This window comes from Sphaeramia orbicularis, chromosome 24 (assembly GCF_902148855.1).
Source record: "Sphaeramia orbicularis chromosome 24, fSphaOr1.1, whole genome shotgun sequence".
Classification (NCBI taxonomy): Eukaryota; Metazoa; Chordata; class Actinopteri; order Kurtiformes; family Apogonidae; genus Sphaeramia; species Sphaeramia orbicularis.
The window spans coordinates 10,207,153-10,230,668 of record NC_043979.1 but is presented as its reverse complement, the minus strand read 5'-3'; the positions used below and the strand labels follow the sequence as shown (position 1 = coordinate 10,230,668).

General features: G+C 38.6%; 1 long non-coding RNA gene across 1 annotated transcript; it reads left to right on the top strand.

Moving 5' to 3' along the window:
- Positions 1-8,951: 8,951 nt before the first annotated feature.
- LOC115415392 (uncharacterized) lies at positions 8,952-21,840 on the top strand. The gene is made up of 4 exons (XR_003934796.1): positions 8,952-9,096; positions 13,175-13,191; positions 15,743-15,748; positions 21,829-21,840. It is a non-coding gene; the product is annotated as an uncharacterized LOC115415392 (long non-coding RNA).
- Positions 21,841-23,516: the final 1,676 nt, after the last annotated feature.

Sequence of the window (23,516 nt, the reverse complement as noted above, 5' to 3'; positions counted from 1 at the left end):
AGCAAACTGAGCACAGTTGTTCTGAAACCGGCCATTGTTGTTGTGGTTGTTCCTTCTTTTTCTGCAGCTTTATTGTGTCATAAGAGGCTGGCAAACCAGCTTGGAGGCGCATTACCACCACCAACTGGCCTGGAGTGGGTTAACTGGTGGTTCTTGGCTGCGCGCGCATGTGTTGACGTCATATTTTACCCCGGAACGCTCCGATTCGCGTTAACACGGAGCTGAAATGCAGAGCGTATCGATAACATTCCACCCTGGACCCTGGTATCAAAAGTTTCCGGATTCAGGCACTCTAGGCACCGTTTCCATGTTAACAGAAGGCTAATCCGCGATGAAATCTTCCCGGAGTCGACTGAATCCTACGCCGTGTAAATGGCCCCTGAGGAGGTATGAAGTGTGGTGGGTCCCTGCGCCTGTTTGGGGGGCTTTGGGGCAGCTGGTCTCGGGTCCATGCCCCCTTGACCACATAGGATGATTGAGTGTGTGAGTGGCCTCTGGGGAGGCAGTGGCCTTCTGACTGCGGTCGCTGGGTGCCCGGGGTCTCTGGACCGCCCCGCTCCTTGGCAGCTCCTGCCTGGGGACGGGTACTGGGGAACAGGGGTGTCGAATGTCGACTGGCTCGTCTTCTGGGAGGAAACTTCCTCCCAGTCATACCATCCCCCAACCCCTCGCCTCCCCACCCCCCTCACACAAAGCACGTAGGATCTTGGGGTGTGTGCACATCCCGAGGGGGTACGGCAGGGGGGGTCACTGAAACGGCCCCCCTCTTTGGTACCATGGGGTGGCTAACTCCTCAATTTTAATTACACCCACCCACAACACAACACACAGAAACACTAACACCACACATTCACTTTTGGGGGGCGGGCTGCAAGGCATCTGGTGGGCTGTGCTGTGTGGCATCACCTTCAGTGGCGTGCAGTTTCTGCTCCTCAATTTTAACAGCTTGCATACACACTTCACACTTCAAAACACTGATAGGTGGGGAGGCGGGGGGAGCTTCCCACACCCCTGTTTCCTGGATGCCATCTGGGTTGGGGGGCCTGGGGCCCGGGGCCCGGGGGATTGGACCATTGGCTTGGACTCACCTGGCTGCATTGCTGGGGGGGTGCCTTGGAGGGAGTGTGGTTGTGGTTGCATGCCTGTGTTCTTCACCTCATTCTCTTTGCTTTGTTCACTCTGTCACAGCAGATTAATGTGAACAACTGATGTTGTGTGAATTTGTTACTGGTATTATTTGTTACAGGTATTATTTGTTACTGGTATTATTTGTTACTGGTATTATTTGTGCAACCGTGGTATACGATATTCTGTTCATGCTTTCTTTTCTTATATTCATCATTTAATAAGTCTTATGTATTTTATTGTATCTTTTTGTAGTTTTGTTTGTTTGTTTTGTTTTGTTTTTTTCTCTTTCTTCTGCCCAGTTTACTCAGTTCTGGTTGTAGTTACTGTTACCATTATAATTATCACCATGGTTGTTACTGTTATTGTTGTTGATACTTCCTTGTGAGGGTCTTCGCCACCTTCTTCTCTCTCTTGCCGCCAACAGTTTTTTTCATTGCCTCAAAACTGGACGGCAATTGGACAAATGCCATGATGTTGTCCCGCACCCGGACGCCCGGCATCTCTGGGGGTGAATGGAGCTGTGGACGGAGCTCAGCCAGGCTGGACGCCAGGCTTCCACGTGCTGATTGGAGGATCAGTCGAAAGGCTGAATCCTGTTTGATTGACAGCTATTTTGGGATATACTCCTTCACTTGACAGAGTTCAGTTTAATACCGTCGCGCATTCTGCTTATGAAATCGAGAGAGGAACCACTATGAAATTACTTGTTCATTTCTTGCACTGTAAATAAAACACACTTATTGTACTTCCTTGTTTCAATTTAACATAATTTCAGCATTTTCTTGATTACTGGGTACTTGGAAATTTGATGATGTCGTTGTCCATGGATCACTGGCTCTTTAATAAGTTGTAATGATTACCTTTAGAGTGAAACTGCTTTGCTCCAGGTTTTGTTGTTTCCCCTGCTAAATGTAACAGGGAGGCGTGCTCTGGTGGGATTATGATGTCAATGCACAACCTTCTATATCTTCATTACATGTTAACATCATTGGTTAAAGGTTAAAGGTTAACTTGCCCTACTTCCCATGGGGAAATTCAATCTCTGCATTTTGACTAGTACACACAGTACTTCATTAGCACATAGCACACACGAGGATTACTGAGCTGCCATTGAAGGTACTCAGGGACCAACTCCAGATCTTATAGCACATGCTATTTGTTTTCTGGTTGGTACACTGTCAGTTAGATTTTCTGTACAAGATATGCACATTATTATTATTATTATTATTATTATTATTATTATTATTATTACTATTATTGTTACTAGCGACATTGCACCCGTGGTGCCTTGTACAATAGTGCCCTCCCGTGCTGCAACAAATCGATCACACATCCATGGGACACACATCCATGGGACACACATCCATGGGACACGGGGACACAGCGCACGGCTGAAACGTGCATTATATAGCAGGATTATTATTATTATTATTATTATTGTTGTTGTTGTTGTTGTTATTGTTATTATTTGTTGTTTTTTCCTTCTCCACGGTATGGGTTTCCTCTAGGTTCTCCAGTTATTGTGTGTATTTTATTGGTAAAGTGCAGAGACTGAATTTCCCTATAGGGATGAGTGAGTTAGCCTTTTAACCTTTAATCATTATTATTTTGACTTGGTAACTGTTTTAACTGTGTTCGTGTCCCCAAATAAATTTGATATTCCTTTTCGTTTCTAGTATAATCAGATTTTCCAGGCTTTGACAGTCAAAGTTTACTATTGTGACATTTTCACTGTGAAACTAAGATGCCAGCTAATACAGGATGGAGCAGAACTGGATGAGTGCTGGAAGTGCTGAGCTTCAGGAGTCATGGGGATACATCCTCCACTCTGTTCCAACAATGGAATCAAAGTTGAGAAGATAAATGAGGGAGAAAGTGCCATGGGAAACTCAGTCATTGATCTGATGCAGAAACAAATCTGTCTTCCTTTCTGTCTGCAGGGATCCCAGTAATACAGTACAGATCACCTACTGCTCACTGTCTGTTACTCCGCGTAGTTTCTCTAAACCTGCTGCCTTTTCATCGGCACTCTCACTGTGTCACATATCAACTTCAGGTGGACAATAAAAAGTCTATCTATCTTGTTTTTCTATGACCAGACATGAATTGCACTTACATGCTCAGGGAATTTCAATTGTCTTAAAATTTAACACACAATTAAACACTTAAAAACAATAAAATACTGTCACCAAGTGTTTGCTCCTGAATGATTCTATTGGTTGTCTGTATACTGGCTTAAAATGTACTTGTACTGGTCATGCTTATGACATTAATTGTGCTTCATTTATTATTTATAAGCAAGAGAAGCACAAATTCAGTCAAAAAATCGCCACAAATGCACCATGCTGGACCTTTTTATTACTTGAATTATGGGATAGAACCTATGGGGCAGCTATTGCTGGCCGTAAGTGACGTACCAGTCATTGTTACCAGGTAATGAATGCAAGTAAACAAGCAGAAGTCAGTAAACAAGATTGAGTGAAAAACACAAGTTTACGCTTGTTGTTTGTGCTGCCGTAAGCTTTGAGCAGCTGTAAGCTTTGCACTGGGTCATGTCTCTAGGTCATGTCCTAGAAACATGACCCAGCTGATAAAGTGTCATCTTAGACTAGTGTCTTCTGCACAGGGTCAGTGATCAGTCCATCACAGCAAAGCCAATTGGACAATACAATGCATCTGCACCACTACTGGTGCTGGAACAGCTTGTGAAGGAGGCAAATGTCTCTAGCTTTGCCTCACTGACAGACCTGTGACTTAGTACTCGTGCGTATGGGCTATAAATTAAGTTACCCAACGGAACTGCTAGTATTATATGTGATCTTTTGAAATAGCTAGTACAGGTACCCTTTAAGAGTCTAGTTTGGCCAGCTGTGGTTCAACCAAACAACTTTTGTTATAATGTGGCGCTATATAAATAAAGATTGATTGATTGATTGATTGATTAATTGATTGACTGATTGAATAAAACTAAATTAAAACAAGTAGTTAGCTAATCATAATCATAATAGTCACTATCGTAAGTAGAAATATTCTTATGAAGTCAAGTCATGCCAGTACAAAAATAGTTAACGCAGTAGATTTAGTGTTCTGTCTATCAGCTATTGACTATAGTTCTATCTGTATTTTATCTGTTTTCTATATGTTGTAATTTTCTGTATTGACTTTAAACTTTACATTGTTAGATAAAGATAAAGAAAAAGATATAACCAGAGGAGCAAAAGGACAGCAGTCACATTGTTTTGATTGTTATTTATAGAGACACTAGAGCTACATGGATGTGTTTGGCTTCTTTATCTACATATTCTCAAAATAGTTTCTAGTCAGATACAACAGGAAAACGCCATCACAGCCTGAGCCCCAAGAAACCAGAGGAAACTTAAGAAAACTTAGTTTGGTTGTAACTTGCCTGTATTCTACGAAGAGTGAGAAAACTGTAGTACTTACATGACGTAAGGTGTAGGTCATCATAGAAGGACAGTTGTATTTAAATACCCAATTAATTTCTCTTTAAGCTATATGTAATATTGATGGAAAAAGAAACAAACCAAAGCAAATATAACTGGACACAGCTATGAGCAGGCCACACACTTAATTGGATTATATTATATGTAGTGGTAATGGTGAATCTGAAGTTCTATAAAATAGAGAAAACTTTTCAAATATTTTTTTTTATTGCATATTCAGTAGAACAACCACAAATATTTCAATATCATAATTGGTGACAATTATATTCTTGAAATCTGATATGATCAGCAAAAACAACCACTTTAAGGCAAATAGTACTAAGAGCATTTCAACTGGCTTTTGTATGTATTTTGATATTTCTGCAAGCATAATTTTCTATCCTTTTGCTGTACAATTAAGGACATGAAATTGCAGGCTGCATTATGACTCAAAAAATGACAAACATGTCAGGACCTAAACAGCTGCGGCCAAAAGTATCTACTAAACTATTTAATAACTAATGAACTGCTAATCCTATTAATACATGTAAATAATTCAGGTAAAATGCCATTTTTCAGCTTTACATCATCACTAGTTATGACCCATTTGGATTCGTAGTGAACGTGAAAACGTCATCATCGCCTACAACATTGATTCACTAGGAAAACCCATGTAGTTTGACAATGGAAATGGCTGTGGATGCTTGTTTTAGGTTCAGTTAATGATACATTTTTCTGAAAAGGCCACTTATTATTCAGTTTCATCTGTTCTGATCAAGGTTATAATTGTTAACAAAAATGAACAAAATGATGAAAACTAAAATTGAAAAAATATTTTTGTTAACTGAAATAAATAAAAACTCTAATGAAAAGAAAAAAACGAAACTGTATTGTGAGCTTACAAAACTAACTAAAACGTATAAAAATTATGGATAAAATTCCCTTCGTTTTTGTGTTTGTCAATGTCGGATTGATATCAAATTGATTTATTTCGCTCCAGCAATTTTAGCTAGCGGCACCATACAACACTTCACAGTCTGTCATGTCTGGTCACTTGTGGTTTCCAGTTGTCTTCTGGTCTCCACTCTACCTGGAACATGCAGACTAAAGCTGGGACAAAGCAGCAGAGACCTGTATGGGATTTACTTAGGTGATGCGTGGGTTGTTTTTTTTTTTTGTTTTCTTTTTTTTTTTGCTCACTGTGTGTGTGCGTGAGTGACAGAGACAGAGCGGAGCTAAATGACAGCGTCAGACAGGTATTGAACTAGCATCCAGGTAAAAACTGGAGAGTTTATCACTATGAAAAGGCCCTCCAAGCCCTTAGCTGCACAGTTTAGAAGAGGCGAAAAGAGGAGGATGGAAAGTAATCCAATTGCAGAGGTATGGAACCTGTTATAATGTTAAAAAATGTTTGATGTTACTAGCTACAGCTAGCTGAACTGAAATGAAGCAAAGTTGGCTAAAAATGGAACTTTAGATGATTAAGATAAGAGATATCTGCTAAGGTGTCTGGTTTACTGATGATGAACTGGGTTATATATGTTTATAAGTGGTTTATATATGTTTCTAGATAGTTTATATATGTTTGTATGTGGTTTACTGCTGGTTATCTGGTTTGTTTTTATTTGGTTTACTGCTGGTTTATATATGTTTCTATCTGGTTTACTGCTGGCTGCTTTGTGCAGTTTTCACGTAAGTGACGTTGTGTATGGATCGCACACACACACACACACACACACACCCCAACCTGCTATAGGGAATTTATACATTGTACTGTACATGTATTTGTGTCTCTGCTCAGTCAATGAGCTGCCCTAACCCAACCCCCAAATAAAGTGTCCAGGGTAACCCACTGATCCGCGCCTCACTAATTTCTTTGAATAGGATGGTGAGGAAGATAAAATATATGAAATAACTAAAACTAATACTAAAACTAAACTAAACTAAAACTAAGCATTCAGAAAAAAAAACAATAACTAATAAAAACTAGCAAACCTGCTCTAAAAACTAATTAAAACTAACTCAATTAGAGAAAAAAAGTAAAAACTTATTAAAACTAAACTATAATTAAAAATTCAAAACCATTATAACCTTGGTTCTGATATAATAACCTTTGAATTTACTCTGAGCTTTTAAGATTAATCTCTTTGAGATTTGATCTTTGATCTCTTTATTAACATTGATATATTTCAGTAAATAAACATAGGAAAATACCTGATTTCCCCTGAAAAAAGCAAAACACAGAGGATGACGTAACAAATAGTGACAAGTCACTTAGGAAAAACGTAGAACTTAGAAGTCATCCGCAAAAATGGTACTAGTTCTTTAAAGGTTAAGACTTGTAAGACCCTTTAAAAAGACACATTTTATCCTACTTATGTACACATTTGCAATATCATTAACCCTAATTTACATGGAACTGTGTCTGTTTTCACACAAAGCATTTGATGAATATACGTATAAAGCCTACAGCATGCCATCACAGCAGGTATTTTATTCACAGTGAGACACACAATGCTATATTTACCTCAGGGATATTAAAAAAAAACAACAGTCTAATCCCTCTCATTTGCAGGGCCTAAGCAACCGAGAGAAGATGAGGAGATGAAGGGGGATCGACAAACACAGGATGATGAGAAAGACCAAACAGACAAAGTGACTGGTGGTGCTGGCAGAGGGAGATGACTGCACGCAGGGCTAAATTTCATTAAAGCTGTTGATTTTCCTGAAGGTAGAAGAATTTCTCTCATGTTAGTGTAAATAGCAGCCTGTATGTTGTGTGCATACAGTAGGAGGTTATGCCATGCTTTTAAATAGCTCTCATTAAACGTGCATGCAGATACCATCATTTCCCAGGTTTGTTTCCAGGGACATGAAATGATTGGATTTTGATGGTGTTTGGTCTCTTAATCAAAATTCCTTCTCCGTTGCCTTGAAATATGAAGTCTCTAATTGTCAGAATCTATTTTCCAAAAGCATAAAATTACACAAAGTTTTGTATTACTAAGTCTCCCTGTATCCACATCTGGCATTGTCATGAAAGCAGCGGTCAGAGAGTCCTCGTCTGCACTAAATTGAAAATATAATGAACTGAAAAAAAAATGGTGTCTATGGTGTGAAGGTGGAATTATGAAACAGACAAAAAAACCTTTTTGATGTGAAATAACCACAGAGTGAGAAAAAAAAAACTAAAGAGAGGCTTCCAGGTTTAACTGAATTTACTTTTTCCTTTGTAATACTATTTATCAGTATTCCATCACTGAAGCAGACTAGCTGTCTGCTTGTGCTCCCCACCACCCCTGGTCTTAAACTAATGCTGCCTTCACGTGCTATCAGGAAGATGATCCTTTCCACTTGCAAATTCAAAATTACAAGTGTGTTGTGTTCAAGTGCTTTTGTTGTCGTAATGAAATGAAAAATGGCTGAATGAAATGAAAAATGGCTGGCACACCATGACCTGCTATTTGGGTAAAACAGTTTTGGATGTGTAAATTCATCTGCTATAACTGTTTCTTGGTAATTTTTTTTGCACATTGTGCATGTTATAAATGTGCAAAATCATCAGCTAACAGCAGCAGAACACTAATAAAAGCATTGTTTATCATTACCTCCGCCAAGGAGGTTATGTTTTTGCCAGGGTTTGTTTGTCTGTCTGTCTGTTTGTCTGTCCGTTAGTGTGCAACATAACTCAAAAAGTTATGGACAGATTTGGATGAAATTTTCAGGGTTTGTTGGAAATGGGATAAGGAAGAAATGATTAAATTTTGGTGGTGATCGGGGGTGGGGGGGCCCACGGGGGGGGCGCAGACCAGAAAATTTCATCAAAATCTGTCCATAACTTTTTGAGTTATGTTGCATACTAACGGACAGACAAACAGACAGACAGACAAACAAACCCTGGCAAAAACATAACCTCCTTGGCATGGGGGGGCCCACGGGGGGGGCCACTGATCAGCCTTGGCGGAGGTCTGCGCTCTCCGAGTGCTTCTAGTTCGAGATGAATTCCCCCAAGGGCTCTCCACCATGTTGAAAAGTTCAAAGGTTATTTCATCTCAGCAGCTCCTGGATCAACATTTTTCCCAGTTCTCCATTGGAAAATATGATGTGAGGGGGCGTTCATGTGCAGTTTTCAAGTTCATAACTTGTATTTACCATAATTCCCATTGCACGTGAAGGCAGGGTAAGTCCAACCTAATAATTACACCAGTTGCACCATTCAGGATTAGACAAACATTAATCTTACACCAGGGTTTAGTCAACAAGCAATTTTAGATCATATTCACCACCGTGATGAATTCTACAATGTTGTGAATACTCTAAAACACAGGTGTCAAACATACGGCCCACGGGCCAAAACCAGCCCACCTAAAAGTCCAATCCAGCCCATGGGATGAATTTGTAAATGCATAAAATTTGACTTAAGATATTAACAACCATTGTAGTTCAGGTTCCAATTCAATCTCAAGTTTCTCAGATCACTAAAATGCTGCCATAGTAACCTAAAAATAATGACAACTCCAAATTTGTGTCTTTGTTTTAGTGAAAAAAGTAAAATTAAATGAAAATGTTTAGATTTAATGAAATTTGTGAATAACCTTAACAAATATGAGTAACCTGAAATGTCTTAAGAGAAGTAAGAGCTGTTTTAACAATATTCTGCTTTTTATTGAATGCTTTGTGTATTTGTGAATCCACTGTGATCTATACATTGTAATGATGTGCAAATGAGAAGCTGAGGCACAGATTTTTCTTCATAGATTTTAGTTTGTTCATGGTTCATGTTATTCACATTTTTTAAAGAGTACTTTGTAGGTGTAAACATTTTCATTATATATTTTTACTTTTTTTCACTCTGAAACATCAAATTAAAAAATAAAAAGTTTGGAATTCACATTATTTATCTATCATTATGTTGTTATTTTACTGGTTCGGTCCACTTCAGATCATACTGAGTTGAATGTGGCCACTGAACTTGAGTTTGACCCCTCTGCCCTAAAACAAACCTAAACACTACCTGTGATGTCTTCAACGTTAGCCCAATATATCAATAGGCCAAACCACATGAAGTATTTTTTTAGCCTTCAGATTTTACCTGAAAACACTGTGGAACACAGGGGGAAATATCGTTAGCCACATAGCATATTTGCCTAAGTCATACACTATATGGACAAAAGTATTGGGACATGTTGAATTCAGATGTTTCTTTTCTAACAGGGGTTTGGGATACAAAACAATAATGACTAACACAGTTTTATATTGTGATTAAAAAATAATATTGATTATTAGTATTGATGTTTATATCCCAAAGCATAAACAGGACATCTTACGAGCTATAGCCATGATGTGCCCCAATATTTTTGACCACATAGTTTATAAATATCAATGTTTCTTTTTTAATTTTATATGGAGATTTTTCTTCCTAAGTGAGATGTGAAGAAAGTAGATAGTTAACTGTGGTAGGAAATTATTATTTGCAGTCAGAGCACAAAAAAATATTTTAAAATCATAGTCATGAATTAAAAAAAAACAAAACAAAAAAAAACAACAACCCAAAATCAATGTTGAGAGAAATTAAGTAAAAACCATCTCTGAGGTATTTTGGAAGCAAAGATCCCAATTTAAACAAAACTAATCAATGCAATGATATTTGTCACAATATAAAACTATGACATTTGTCATCATTGTTTTGTACCCCAGACCCCTGTTCGAAAACAAACAAACAAACAAACAAACAAAAAAAAAAACGGAATTCAACATGTCCCAATACTTTTGTCCATACAGTGTATGACATAGGGTATGATGCAGTGAGGCAAACAATTTGGCAATTGAGACAGGTTCACTTATGCTCTCTCTCTCTCTCTCTCTCTCTCTCTCTGTCTGTCTGTCTGTCTCTCTCTCTCTCTCTCTCTCTCTCTATTGTCCAGTTGTCTGTGTTTGTCTCTTATTTTTCTCTGTCTCTGAGTACACATGTGCTAATATCAGCTCCTTGCCGAGAGGAATTCATTAATCTGGCTTTCCTCTGCTCTGCAACGCAGCAGACACACATCCACTGCTGGAGCCAATAAAGCGATTGGTTCTGCTGCAGCCTGAGGACAACAGGCAGAGGTACTGTATATCTGCTTCTAACAGCTGGCTGGACCCACACTACAGTCCATTAACAGTAGAAATCACACCGCATTATACTTCACGGTCGGACCAAATTCATCCAAGCAGACTTCAAAGTGTTACACAGTTGTGGTTGGTGAAGATCCTCAGAGTTGTTTGGATGTTGTTTATTCAAGCCTCTAACTCTGGAAATGTTTAGCCAATTAATTAAAAGTTAATTAAAGTCCACTACCAGTGAAACCTCAAACATCCACACATCCAAACTGTTGTATAGTTGTACATATGAAGCTATCAAGTAAACAGCTGATTACCTTATACCAGTTGAGAATCCCATTTGATTAAACGTTACACTTCCAGTAAACATCTCACTCATTAGCTGTTTCCAAAGGATATTATAACAAAGTTTTCTTCAGCTTGACGGCATCCCTTCCAGGGAAGGAGTCTTATCGAGCCTTGTTGGCTCGTGGGACTCCCGAGGCCAAGCACGCTGCAGCCCGAGTGGTTGTGGAGGCAAAAACTCGGGTCTGGGTGGAGTTTGGGGAGGCCATGGAGAAGGACTATCGGTCGGCCTCGAGGAAATTCTGGCAAACCGTCTGATGCCTCAGGAGAGGAAAGCAGTGTGCCACCAACACTGTTTACAGTGGAAGTGGGGAGCTGCTGACCTCAACTGGGGATGTTGTCGGACAGTGGAAGGAATACTTCGAGGATCTCTTCAATCCGACTGTCACTTTTTCCATGGAGGAAGCAGAGGCTGAGGTCTCAGAGGTAATTGGCAAGCTCCTCGGTGGCAGAGCACCGGGGGTGGATGAGATTCGCCCTGAGTACCTCAAGTCTCTGGATGTGCAGGGACTGTCTTGGCTGACACGTGTCTGTAACATTGCGTGGCAGTCGGGGACAGTACCTCTGGATTGGCAGGGTGGTGGTCCCCCTTTTTAAGAAGGGGGACTGGAGGATGTGCTCCAACCACAGGGGGATCACACTCCTCGGCCTCCCGGGGAAAGTCTATTCCAGGGTACTGGAGAGGAGGATCCGACCAATAGTCGAACCTCAGATCGAGGAGGAACAAGGCGGTTTTTGTCCCGGTCGCGGAATGCTGGACCAGCTCTATACTCTCCATCGGGTGCTCGAGGGTTCATGGGAGTTCGCCCAACTGGTCCACATGTGTTTTGTGGATTTGGAGAGGGCGTTTGACCGTGTCCCTCGTGGTATTCTGTGGGGGGTACTTCAGGAGTATGGGGTCTGGGGCCCTTTGGTAAGGGCAGTCCGGTCCTTGTACGACCGAAGCAGGAGCCTGGTTCGCATCGCCGGCAGTAAGTCAGACCTGTTCCAGGTGCATGTGGGACTCCGGCAGGGCTGCCCTTTGTCACCAGTTCTGTTCATAATTTTTATGGACAGAATTTCTAGGTGCAGCCAGGGGCCGGAGGGGGTCTGGTTTGGGGACCACAGGATTTCATCTCTGCTTTTTGTAGATGACGTTGTCCTGTTGGCCTCATCAAGCCTGGACCTTCAGCGTGCCCTGGGGCGGTTTGCAGCCGAGTGTGAAGCGAGTGGAATGAGGATCAGCACCTCCAAATCTGAGGCCATGGTTCTCGACCGGAAAAAGGTGGTTTGCCCTCTCCGGGTCGGCGAAGAGTCTTTGCTCCAAGTGGAGGAGTTCAAGTATCTTGGGGTCTTGTTCATGAGTGAGGGAAGGATGGAGTGTGAGATTGACTGATGGATCAGTGCAGCGTCTGCAGTGATGCAGTCGCTGTACCGGTCTGTCGTGGTGAAGAAGGAGCTAAGCCGAGAGGCGAAGCTCTCGATTTACCGGTCAGTCTACGTTCCTACCCTCACCTATGGTCATGAGCTTTGGGTCATGACCAAAAGGACAAGATCCCGGATACAAGCGATCGAAATGAGTTTCCTCCGCAGGGTGGCTGGGCACACCCATAGGGATAGGGTGAGGAGCTCAGTCACCAGGGAGGAGCTCGGAGTAGAGCCGCTGCTCCTCCACATCGAGAGGGGCCAGCTGAAGTGGCTCGGGCATCTGTTTCGGATGCCTCCTGGACGCCTCCCTGGGGAGGTGTTCCGGGCATGTCCCGCCGGGAGGAGACCTCGGGGAAGACCTAGGACACGCTGGAGAGACTATGTCTCTCGGCTGGCCTGGGAACGCCTCGGGGTCCCCCCGGAAGAGCTGGAGGAGGTGTCTGGGGAGAGGGAGGTCTGGAGTCTCGGCATCCCTGCTTAGACTGTTGCCCCCACGACCCTGCCCCGGATAAGCGGTGGATAATGAATGGATGGATGGATGGATGGATTATTACAAAGTCTTGCATATTGAAAATATTATTCATTTGCAATAGTTTTAGTTTTTTCCCAAAAAAAAGACATCAGAGGAAACGAGAAATGGTTTCTAAATAACCTCTTAGGTAGCAAATATTTCCCCTACGGAAGTCATCTGAGTTGTTTCCACTTACAAAAGAAGAGAAGGATGTATAAAAAAAAAAAAAAAGAAGAAGAAGACTTTTTTTTTTTTAACGTTTTCCCAGTTATCTCTATGCAGCAGGTATGTGTGGATTTTACTCCTTTGACAGTTTTTAGCAGTTGGCCAACAATAAGTTTAGTTTCCAATTTCTAAACTCAATTTCTTTTGCTCTGTTTATTAATAGCCAGTGAAACCATACCAACTTTATTTATAAAGCGCTTTGAGAAGTTTACAGTTGGCCGAAGTGCCGTACACGAATCATAAAACAAGGGAATAAATAAGTAAAAACAGTAATAACACAGGGTGCAAAGTGGGCTAAGAACAACAAAACACAACCATCATAAAAACAAAGACAAATCTGGTAAAAACAACATAGGAAATTGAAAAAAAAAACAAAAACATCTCACTCATTGATTAACATAGCCTATAGCACCACCCTCTCCTTCTGACACTGTGTGTTCCTAATTTCATCGGGCTAATATTTTCCTAGATATAGTGGAGCCAAATTGTAGTCCCATGGTTTATATTTCCCTCTTTCTTATTCTTTTCCTTTTTTTTGCCATTCTTTATGCCTAAACTTACCCACACCATAACCATGGCATCATGGAAGTCTCTTTTGGACTAGTCCGTGCACTGAAAACTATTGAAAACTGCCACTCTAAGACAGTCCTATGCAACTGTCAGAACGTGATGAGTTGAAAGTTGTGAGAAATTATACAGCATGTTGATGGATTCTAAAATTGTAATGTATTTAAGATGGCAGTGATTCACAGAATATTTATTATAGTCATTATTGCTGATGGTGACATTAGACAGATTTACTACCTTACTATTTTCCCCTTTTTTCTTCCTAAATTTGCTTATTTATTTATTTATTTATTTGATTGCTTCTTTCTTTTTATTTAACAAATATTAGTCTTTTAGTAGTATTGAAGTCTTGTCCCAAACCAGTTGATGGAAGTTACATACACTACAACATTACGCAACAACTACTAAGTGGAGAGCAAAAACTGTGAGAACCAAAAACCCTGAACCTTTCATCTAAATATTGGACTTCCTAAGAAATCCAAATATGTGGCTGAAAAAAAAAAAAAAATCCATTTTGTTGATGAAGGTTCTTAAGTGAGTGAAATGACTTGGAAGTTTCTAAATGTCTGCTATCTTGAATGCCCCTAAATGCCAAGGAAATTCCACAATGACACCACTGAACCTTGCACATTTTCCATCTTATACCATGGCTTGTTGATATGCTTATGTGTTTTGAGTTTTCAGTTGTACATGCTCTAATTCTGTTGGTGTACATTGATCACATAAATGTGTTTTCACAGAATCTTACTTACACACATACTAAATACTGAAAAGAATAGAAGAGGTCATAGTTTTGACTCTGGCGTATGAAAAAATATACAAGATTAATTCAGGCCAGTTTTCCTCAGTTTAGGAGTTACCCAGACAACAACTTGTCTTGGCCACTGATCTCACTTATGACTTACAGTTTTCCTTGACAACCCATAGCAGACCACATTTGGAGCTGGTGAGGCTTGCATTGTTAATTGGATCTCAAGCAGGTGTGAATTCAACCCATACAGAACGACATTCTAAAGACAAAGCATCTGTCCCACAAGCTGTGCAAAACTACAGGTGGTGGCATTTAGTTAGCAAGGTTTACCCCACAAAAATGTAGTTAAGAGACAAAAGCCTTAGATGGAATGTCATTATGTAAATAGAAGCTGCAGGTTCGTACCAGGTGAGATTAATACTAAACACTAAAATACTAAAGTGATGAACTGTCTATGGTCATTTATTTGCATAATGATGACATCAAATCAATCTGAGGGATATTAAAGTTAAAAAATGTAGATTAAGTAGAATTTTTAAAATGTTATTATTATTATTATTATTATTATTATTATTATTATTATTATTATTATTATGTTTCTCCAACAAATTACATAAAGTTGACTGATTAGTGTGGTATGAACTTTCATCCTCTGGCAGATAATAAAAATCTCTTATGGTGGCAATTATTGGGGCCTTCTACTACTAAAATGTCAATCAGTAAGGCAAAAAGTATGAGTCTTAAAAATCATAGTCACCGAAGAGACATTTTTTGGATGGATAGGTTGTGCAATATGTCGTGATAAAATTCCATCATTTAAAGTTAAAAGGATTTTGTCGGTTTACTGTAAGTATGTATTATGGGAATAAGAAAAACATAAATATGTTGATGGTCTGGAAGAGAGGAAAATAGGAATGCACTGATTACAAATTCTTGCATTCAGTATATTTTAACCCCTAACCCTCCCCATAACCAAGAAATCATTGTATAAATACAAAAATAGTCACTATATTAAAGTCTTTCTGCCCTCATCAAATTTATCTTTGAATGGACACTCATTCAAACCTTTAATAAAACACCACAGATAGATATTGCCTACTGCCATTGCTGAAAACACATTTTATATGCCAATACAGATATTAGTCGATAGCAATGTCCAGCTGATATATTGGTGCATCCCTAGAGGAGAAAAAATTATCACGACCCTAAAAAAAGGTCATACAGAGCTCAACCACACACTGAACAAAACAGTCAAACACCCGGCAGGCAAATGTACAGACTGTAGACCTCCTGAAAAGTCAAACACAAAATAATTAAAACAGTGGAGACATATCAACTTTTTCTCACCAGGATTTTACATTGTCACATTTTTTTGGGAACTCACCTGGCAAGACTGGCATTATTAAATTTAGTTACTTGTGTCCGTGGCACGTCTATTAGAAATTCTGTCCTTCTGTCAGTAGGTTGGTCTCCTTTATGTTTAAAACATTATATGTCATTTGCATTTGGACCCTCAAGGTGGCCAGAGGTCAAAGGTCACAGTGGCCTCATTTCTGTCTACACTTATGAATGTGATATGACCATGTAGGAACAACTACATAAACGCATTTGGACTCAAGGATAAACTGATTACATTTTAGTGGTCAAGAGTCAAAGGTCAAGGTTACTGTGACCTCTCAAAAAACATTTGTGACCATTACTGTTGGTTGATTATGATGACACACTTCTGATTCAACTTAAATTCTTTTTTCTCCCTTCAGACTCCAGTCTAGTTTATGTAAAGCACCTCTAAGATGGTTTGCTGAAGACCAATAAATGCCAGTGAAGAAGAACATATGGCAATGCTATAATTTATCTTAAACCAATTACTGCTAAACTTATCAGTGGGCCCGTTTACATGCACACCAATCCTCCAATCATTATACGATTTCGGGATTTATCAAATTATTGGTGATCATATAAACACCATAATCGGATATGCTTTATCAGATAACAGCAGTAATCTGATTATGAGAAATCAGATTAACACACCTGGATTTCTCCTCAATACTCTGATGTCTTCCTGCATGTATACAAGTCATTCTAATTTATTTTTTTGTTTTTGTTTTTTGTTTCATGTGTACATGTCTAAACAATCAAAATTGTATAATACGGAAGTTATGTAGTCAAATGTGAATAGAAGACAATAACAGGAAGTTTTAGTCTACCATCACTATGTACTCTGAAAGAAATCCAAAAATGGAATGGAGAGTCTAAACCAGGGATTTCGATTATCACATTTCTTAAGTGCATGTAAATGCGTCAGATCTGATTATTGCAATTATCTGATTATTAACAGTTATCAGCTTTTTACGGTCATGTAAACAGGCTCAGTGTAAAGTCAGATAACATAGAATGTAACATTGCACTACTTACTGTTATGGTTGCATTTTTTTTTATTTTTTTTTTAAATGTATCCACTATATCAAATGACAGTGGATCATAAAAGTTCAGTAAATTTCCTTGTGTTTTTCATGTGCTTGCATGAAGTTTTAGATTGTGTTGTGTTGAGAAGCTGATAATTCGTTGACATTAAGTCAACTCCAATTGAGCTAGTGTCATACGCTGCTGCTACTGTAGAGCATCCGGTCACTGAGACACTCAGGATCTAACATGGGTGTTTTTCATAGAAAGAACTGAGTTGTGTCTTCTATATAGAAGCCAATATATAGGCTGTTATCAATGATGTAGGAAACAGCAGGCATTTGATTTATCTTACATCCACAGTTAACCAATAATCCACAGCCTTTTTATGCAACTACTGCAGATGTATATGTTAAATGTACTCACATCAGTCCATGAAAATTTGCCCAAGGGGAGAGTTCAGTGTATTGTATCATACAGGGTTTATTTTTGCTAATGCCATTAACCGCTCTTTTTGTACTGTATCCAACAGCATGTAGAGACACTGGCAGTAGGCATATGACCTAAATGAACATACTGCTTTTACACTATACTTCATGAACACTTTGCACCAGAAAAAGTCCTGTGTGTCTCTACACACTAAATTTTTTATGATGAGAGGATTGAGCCTTAGGGCTTGGCATTAACCTCACCCTGAGCACAACAGAGCCAAAAGAGATCTCAGAGCTGGTTCAGATAGTTTTCCACCTCTACGGACAGATTTGGACTTTTGAAGAAGTTTTACAGATAATAAGAGGACCAGTGTCATTTGACAAACAGACGTTGGTACAGAGCAGCGTTAAGAAAAGGTTCCACAATCTATCACACAGATGATCTGACAACAACCAATACACGTAATGTATTAATGTGTAAGCTCACATAATGGTATGTATGTGAATCACTCAGAGTTGCATTTCTGGATCCGTAGAGGACATATATCCCACTTATCATCAAAACCGCTTCCCTGAAACCCTTTTCATCCAACTACACAAATTGCTTATTGATATTCCTCCCATTTGCAACCATGTTCCATGAAATGCATTTGTTTGATGTTTTTATTTCACAAGTGCCATAATTATTTGATTCATATCCAGGCAGGAGTAGTTGTATTGCACACATAGAGGACTATTTATGGGATTGTGTGTAGTGTGCTCTTAAAACCATGAGGGGCTGAAAGTGATGAGCACAGGGAGCTGCTGTGGATTTAGCTCTGTAGGAGATGATGATAGAAAAATGCAAAGGCAGGAAGAGTCAGTGCAGTTGTAACTGGTCCGCACAGCCTTCAGAGTGAACCTAGTTTATCTGAAAGTACAGGAGGTCCTGCTGAGGGGAGGACAACCGCATAATGTTAACACACAGGATATATTTGAATATCTGTGGGTTTCACCTGTTTATTGTCTGGGGAGAAGCAAGGAAAAAAGAAATAACAATAATATCAGACAGATAAATAGGCAGCAGGAAAACATAGATATAGGTATAGACTAGAATTAAGTTGAAAAAAAAAAGAAGCTACATTTCTATCTACACAGTTTTTCCAAACGGCTGAGGCATCAAATGCTGCTCAGAAGGTGTCAGAAAGAAATTAAATAAAGTCATGATACTATATTATAGGGGAGAAAAAAATCATATACACTGTATAAAATTGTGGCAACTAAGTTTTAAAAAGGTGGCCAAAAAATTCTATAAGCAAATCATCTAACAATTAAGGAAGAGTCAAACTTACTAACTTCTTTTTTTTTTTTTTTTTTTTTTTTTTTTAACTTTTCTTTACTACATACATGTATATTATTTTAAATAATTACTTTAACATTTACTTTTATTCAACTTTAAACATTCCACAGCTTACCATTATGGGTTAGATTGGTGTCTGACTGTGTTGTTCATTATGCTCTATTTGTTATCATTTCAATTCTGTTCCAGAACTGGAGAGTCATTATGAATTAATAAATATTATTGGAATTTTGTGATTTAGTAGTGTTGTGCAAATGGTGGATAAAGCATATAATAAAACATTACCATTAAATATTCAGAAAAAGTTTGAGAAAAGAGTTAGTCACTACAACATAAAAGGAACAGATGTCTTAAAAAAACAAAAACAAATTCAGAAACAAAGTGAATTAACAGTGAATCTGAGTTAAAGGAGTCAATTTATGGAACAGTCTCAACAAAGATGTAAAAAGAATACAGATCAAATTGTGTTTTTAATAAATGCATTAAATCCAGTATATTATGGAAGCATGAAAGCAGGAAATTAATTTGATGGACTGGAGATGGTGCTGAATGAAAAAAAAATTATATGAATTAATTATTGAATCGGAAATGATGAATTATGGCAGTAAATGGTGGCAGATATTGTTTTAAGAAACTGATTTCACAATTCTGTTTGAAAGTACTACTGTGAGCAAACAGTGATTTTGTTAGACAATAGAAAATATAAGATTTCTTTCTTCTTTTTGCTCCTTTTCATCCACACAGTGGACATTTTTCCGACATGTATTATTTCCTTTTTCTGTGTCTTTGTTTTATTTTATAACTGAAATAAATTAAAACTAAACTAAAAGACATCCATATTCCAAAGGGTTTCAACAAATAAAGTATATGAAACTAAGCGGAAGTGCTTTCCATTACTTAGACATTCCTTTGACCCACTACCATAGTCTATTTGGCTCCACCACAGTCTTAGATGAACTGAAAATTTGGTGGTGAATACAATCCTATTTAACCATGTTGCTAACGGTGTAAGTTAATATTACGTAAGTGTCAGTAACAGGTGACATGTTTTGGTTTTGTAGTGGTCAGAGGAAAATGTCAGCCTCTGATCGGTGTAGCATTAATTGATGCCTGTAGATGATATGTTTTTATTGTATACAGTAAATTAGGGTTGAAATCATTCCTCAAGTTATTCGAGTACCTCGATTACAAAAAATTATCAAGGGATTTTCTCTGCCTCGAGGAATTGCTTATTTAATTGTAAAGCTCATAGCACAGCATTTGGCACGGACTACTTAATGGTGCACAACGTGATTACATCATGCAAAGGAAGGTGACGGAGGACGTGGAAGTGTTTGGTTGAAGCAGAGGCGAGCCTAGACAGGCGAGTGAATACAACATTGAAAACGAAAGCCAAAAAACAATCAAAAAGACAGAAAATGGCAAAACTGTGGAAGCATTTCAGACTGAACAGGTGAACGCCGTGACATGTATCCATTGTAACATTTCCCTTCCATACCACAACAGCACAGCACATGTAGCATCTTCTCATAAGACACCCAGAATGGAGCGGAGGACCCGAAATAAAAATAACATTAACGTAGCGCAAATCCATGAAATTAATGTTAATGTACCCTACTAACATAATGTTAGCCCTGCAGAGGGCTAGGTTTCTGTTAATTGTGGCTACTGTTGAATGTGTGGCTAGTTTATTGTGATTGTTGACAAGCATAGATTTAGGCAGCGAGCCGTGCACCCATGATTTGCATGATTAATTTCCCAAAAGCACAGCCAAAATGGTGCACGGCTCACTCAAAGCTTTCTCTTACCTTGTCATGGCCTAATTTTGGCAAAATCCAACTACTTTTTGCAAAAATGAAGTGAATCATCAATTAACTGGACGTGTGTGTGTGTGCGTGTGTGTGTGTATGGGGGGGGGTTAGAGGTTATGAGAGAGACAGATAAGGTGGGGTGGCCACTGCCTTGATTCTCCTGAATATAGCAGAAATGTGTGAAACAGTTCATGCATGGACTCGTTCCAAGTTCCCGTTCAAATGTTCTTGTCTCTTATATGCCACAACGCAGTCCTGTTATATCTAAATTGTACATTCTGAAACTTACAGCTGCCAAAGTTCAGTTGCACAACAAAAAGGCAATGTTTATGCCTTTTTTCTTAAATTTGTTAATGCCTTATATTTTTGATACTTACAAGAAATACTAAGTTGAAAGTAATTAAATTTTATTTATTTTTATTTGTGTTTGCAATTGCCTCCCTGGAAATGTTTCTTGTCAAGAAAATATATTTTGTTGTGTATGTACAATATGAATGTAAGAAACAAAACTGTTGATTATCAAAAAAAAAAAAAAGGAAACCAATTGGTCCTTCATTATTAAGTGAAATACCTTATTTCCTCTTGTGTATTTATAATTGCTCTTTAACCAAGCAAAAATAAGTTTTATCCGATTACTCGATTAATCGAAGGAATTTTCAGTAGAATACTCGAATACTAAAATATTCGATAGCTGCAGCCCTACAGTAAATACTCATTTTAATCAAATAAAAGCCAGTTCTCAAATACAGCCAGGGTAAAAAAAATATATATATACTCATAAACTTCTAGTGTCTGTCATTAAATGTGCTACTGCTTGGGCACAGTGTTCACTTCTATAATTTTAATTTAATTTGATGCGTTCAATAATATAATCCAGCTCTATTAAGACTTCTGTTTTTCCAGATCATAAAGTGTTACTTTCCAATCTGAGCCACTGCCAGTGTGTGTCTTTACGTTTTCAGTGAAACTTACAACAAGGCAACATTTGCACAATAAACGGACAGTTAAGCAGTAAATGGTTTCTGCCCAGTGAAATGCTGGAGACTTTTATTTGGCAGCAGTAAAGAAAGGTGAAAAGTGCATTGTAGCACTTTTAATACTGCAAGTATGAGCAGATAAAAATAAGGTTTCGTACAAAATTTCTACTTAGTAAACAGAGGAAAATTGAAATACAGGCCTGGTACCTCCTGCGGTTGACAGAAATAAAGGCCCATGTGACTATTTTATGAAATACAATAATATTTACTCTGAAAATTGAGTTAATACTGAAGTTAGTTATTGAATTCCCCTATTTAACCCATAAAGACCCAGACCTCCACCATCTACTGATGTACTGTTTAATAACTCCTGATCCATTAATCCCATCAGTACATGTAAATAAGTGTTGTAAAATGCAATTTGCCTTCTTTTCATGGTCATCAGATATGACCCATTTGGACATTCAGAGGCTCCGTAGTGAACGTGGGAACACCGTCATCTTCTACAACATTGTTTCACCAGTAGAACCCATGGAGCTGGATCAGTGACAGTGGATGGAGACAGTTGTTTTTATGTTCAGTTATTTTTGCTGAAAAAGTTACTTTTTCTTCTTCTGTCTCTGATATAATAACCCTAAAATTTAATCTGAGCTTTAATGAACATCTACATGATCAGTGAATTAAATATAGGAAAATACATGATATACACTGAAAAAGTGCAAAATAAAGAAGATAAATATTACAATAAATGGGGATAAATCACTTAAAAAAAGTTAAACATAGAGAAAAATGGCCTTTTTGTGCCACTTTGGAATAAAACAGGGATAAAACCAGGATCAAAACCAGAGCTGATAAAACTATCCAACTAATCCAACCATGTTACATTGTCAAACAACCATGTGCCTCTTCACCAGTAACCTGCTCTGCTTTCCTTTCGTTGAATAAAACTTGTAATCACTGCAAAAAAGATCTCTAATGAAGGACCAATGTTTGTATTAAATGTTGAAGTTTTCATGAAATGAAAAATACTCCAAACTTGGAAAATAGAAATTCATGTCATGAACATCACACATAATAATCAAGGGCAGAGACACCAATAGCAGTAATCTTTGTTGCGACGGTTGTTTTGTGTGTCCAGGGTCTAATTCCAGCTCAGATTCAGGTTCCAAACCAGATGACCACCTCTGTGATGGTGTAATGCATGTAGGCTGTGTCAAAACCTGGAAGGTACATTTGCTGTGGCACATTCTGAGCTTTGACCTTTACTACGAGTAGCGTTGCCCTCGTTTCCTCCCTTCGAGTCTAATTCTTCATTTGACCCAAAGCAGAAGTTGTTGGAGAGAAATGGACGGACAGATGGTCTGTGACAGAGACAAAGAAGGAAGGAGGAGAGCACGAGGCGGAGCTGAAAAAGAAATGGAATCAAAGAGAATGAAAGAGACAGATAGTGATAGAGACAGTACGGAAAGATCAGTTTCCCCATTAATTACAGTTTGGTGGTGGAGGAGAAAAGCTGTGAAGTGGATGACTAACTCTGCCCAAGGCTGTCAAACGATACGAGATGTTTTGATTTGTAGCTTTGCACTGACAGGGCGTTTGGCAGAGAAAATAAAAGTAAACATGGTTGAAATGCAGAGTGTGTCCGTTTATTAGGAAAAAACAACTCAGGCTTCCCTCTTTTTTTGGTAATTCATAATCATACTCCAGCACGAAATGTACTTCAATAAAAATATATGTTAATGTGTGAATTTCTGACAGCTTACTTTCAATTAGCCCTGCTTGTTATCTTGTTTGCTAATGGTGTGACAATCTACAGTTTGTTTAAAAAAGAAAACATTAGTACAAATGGCCGGACTCCTAACCATTTCATTTTTGTGGAGCTGCTCAAACAGCGGTTACAGCAACAGTTTCATGGAGTTTTTTCACAGCACAAATTTGTAGTGTCACAGTAGAGTATTCATATTCAAATCATCTTTTTTTTTTTTTTTTTTTTACCCTTTCCCATTTCCTATGGAGCTAAACTTCAGGAAGGTAAGGGGTCAGCAGATAGGTGACATTGCTAAACTGTAGACCGCTGAC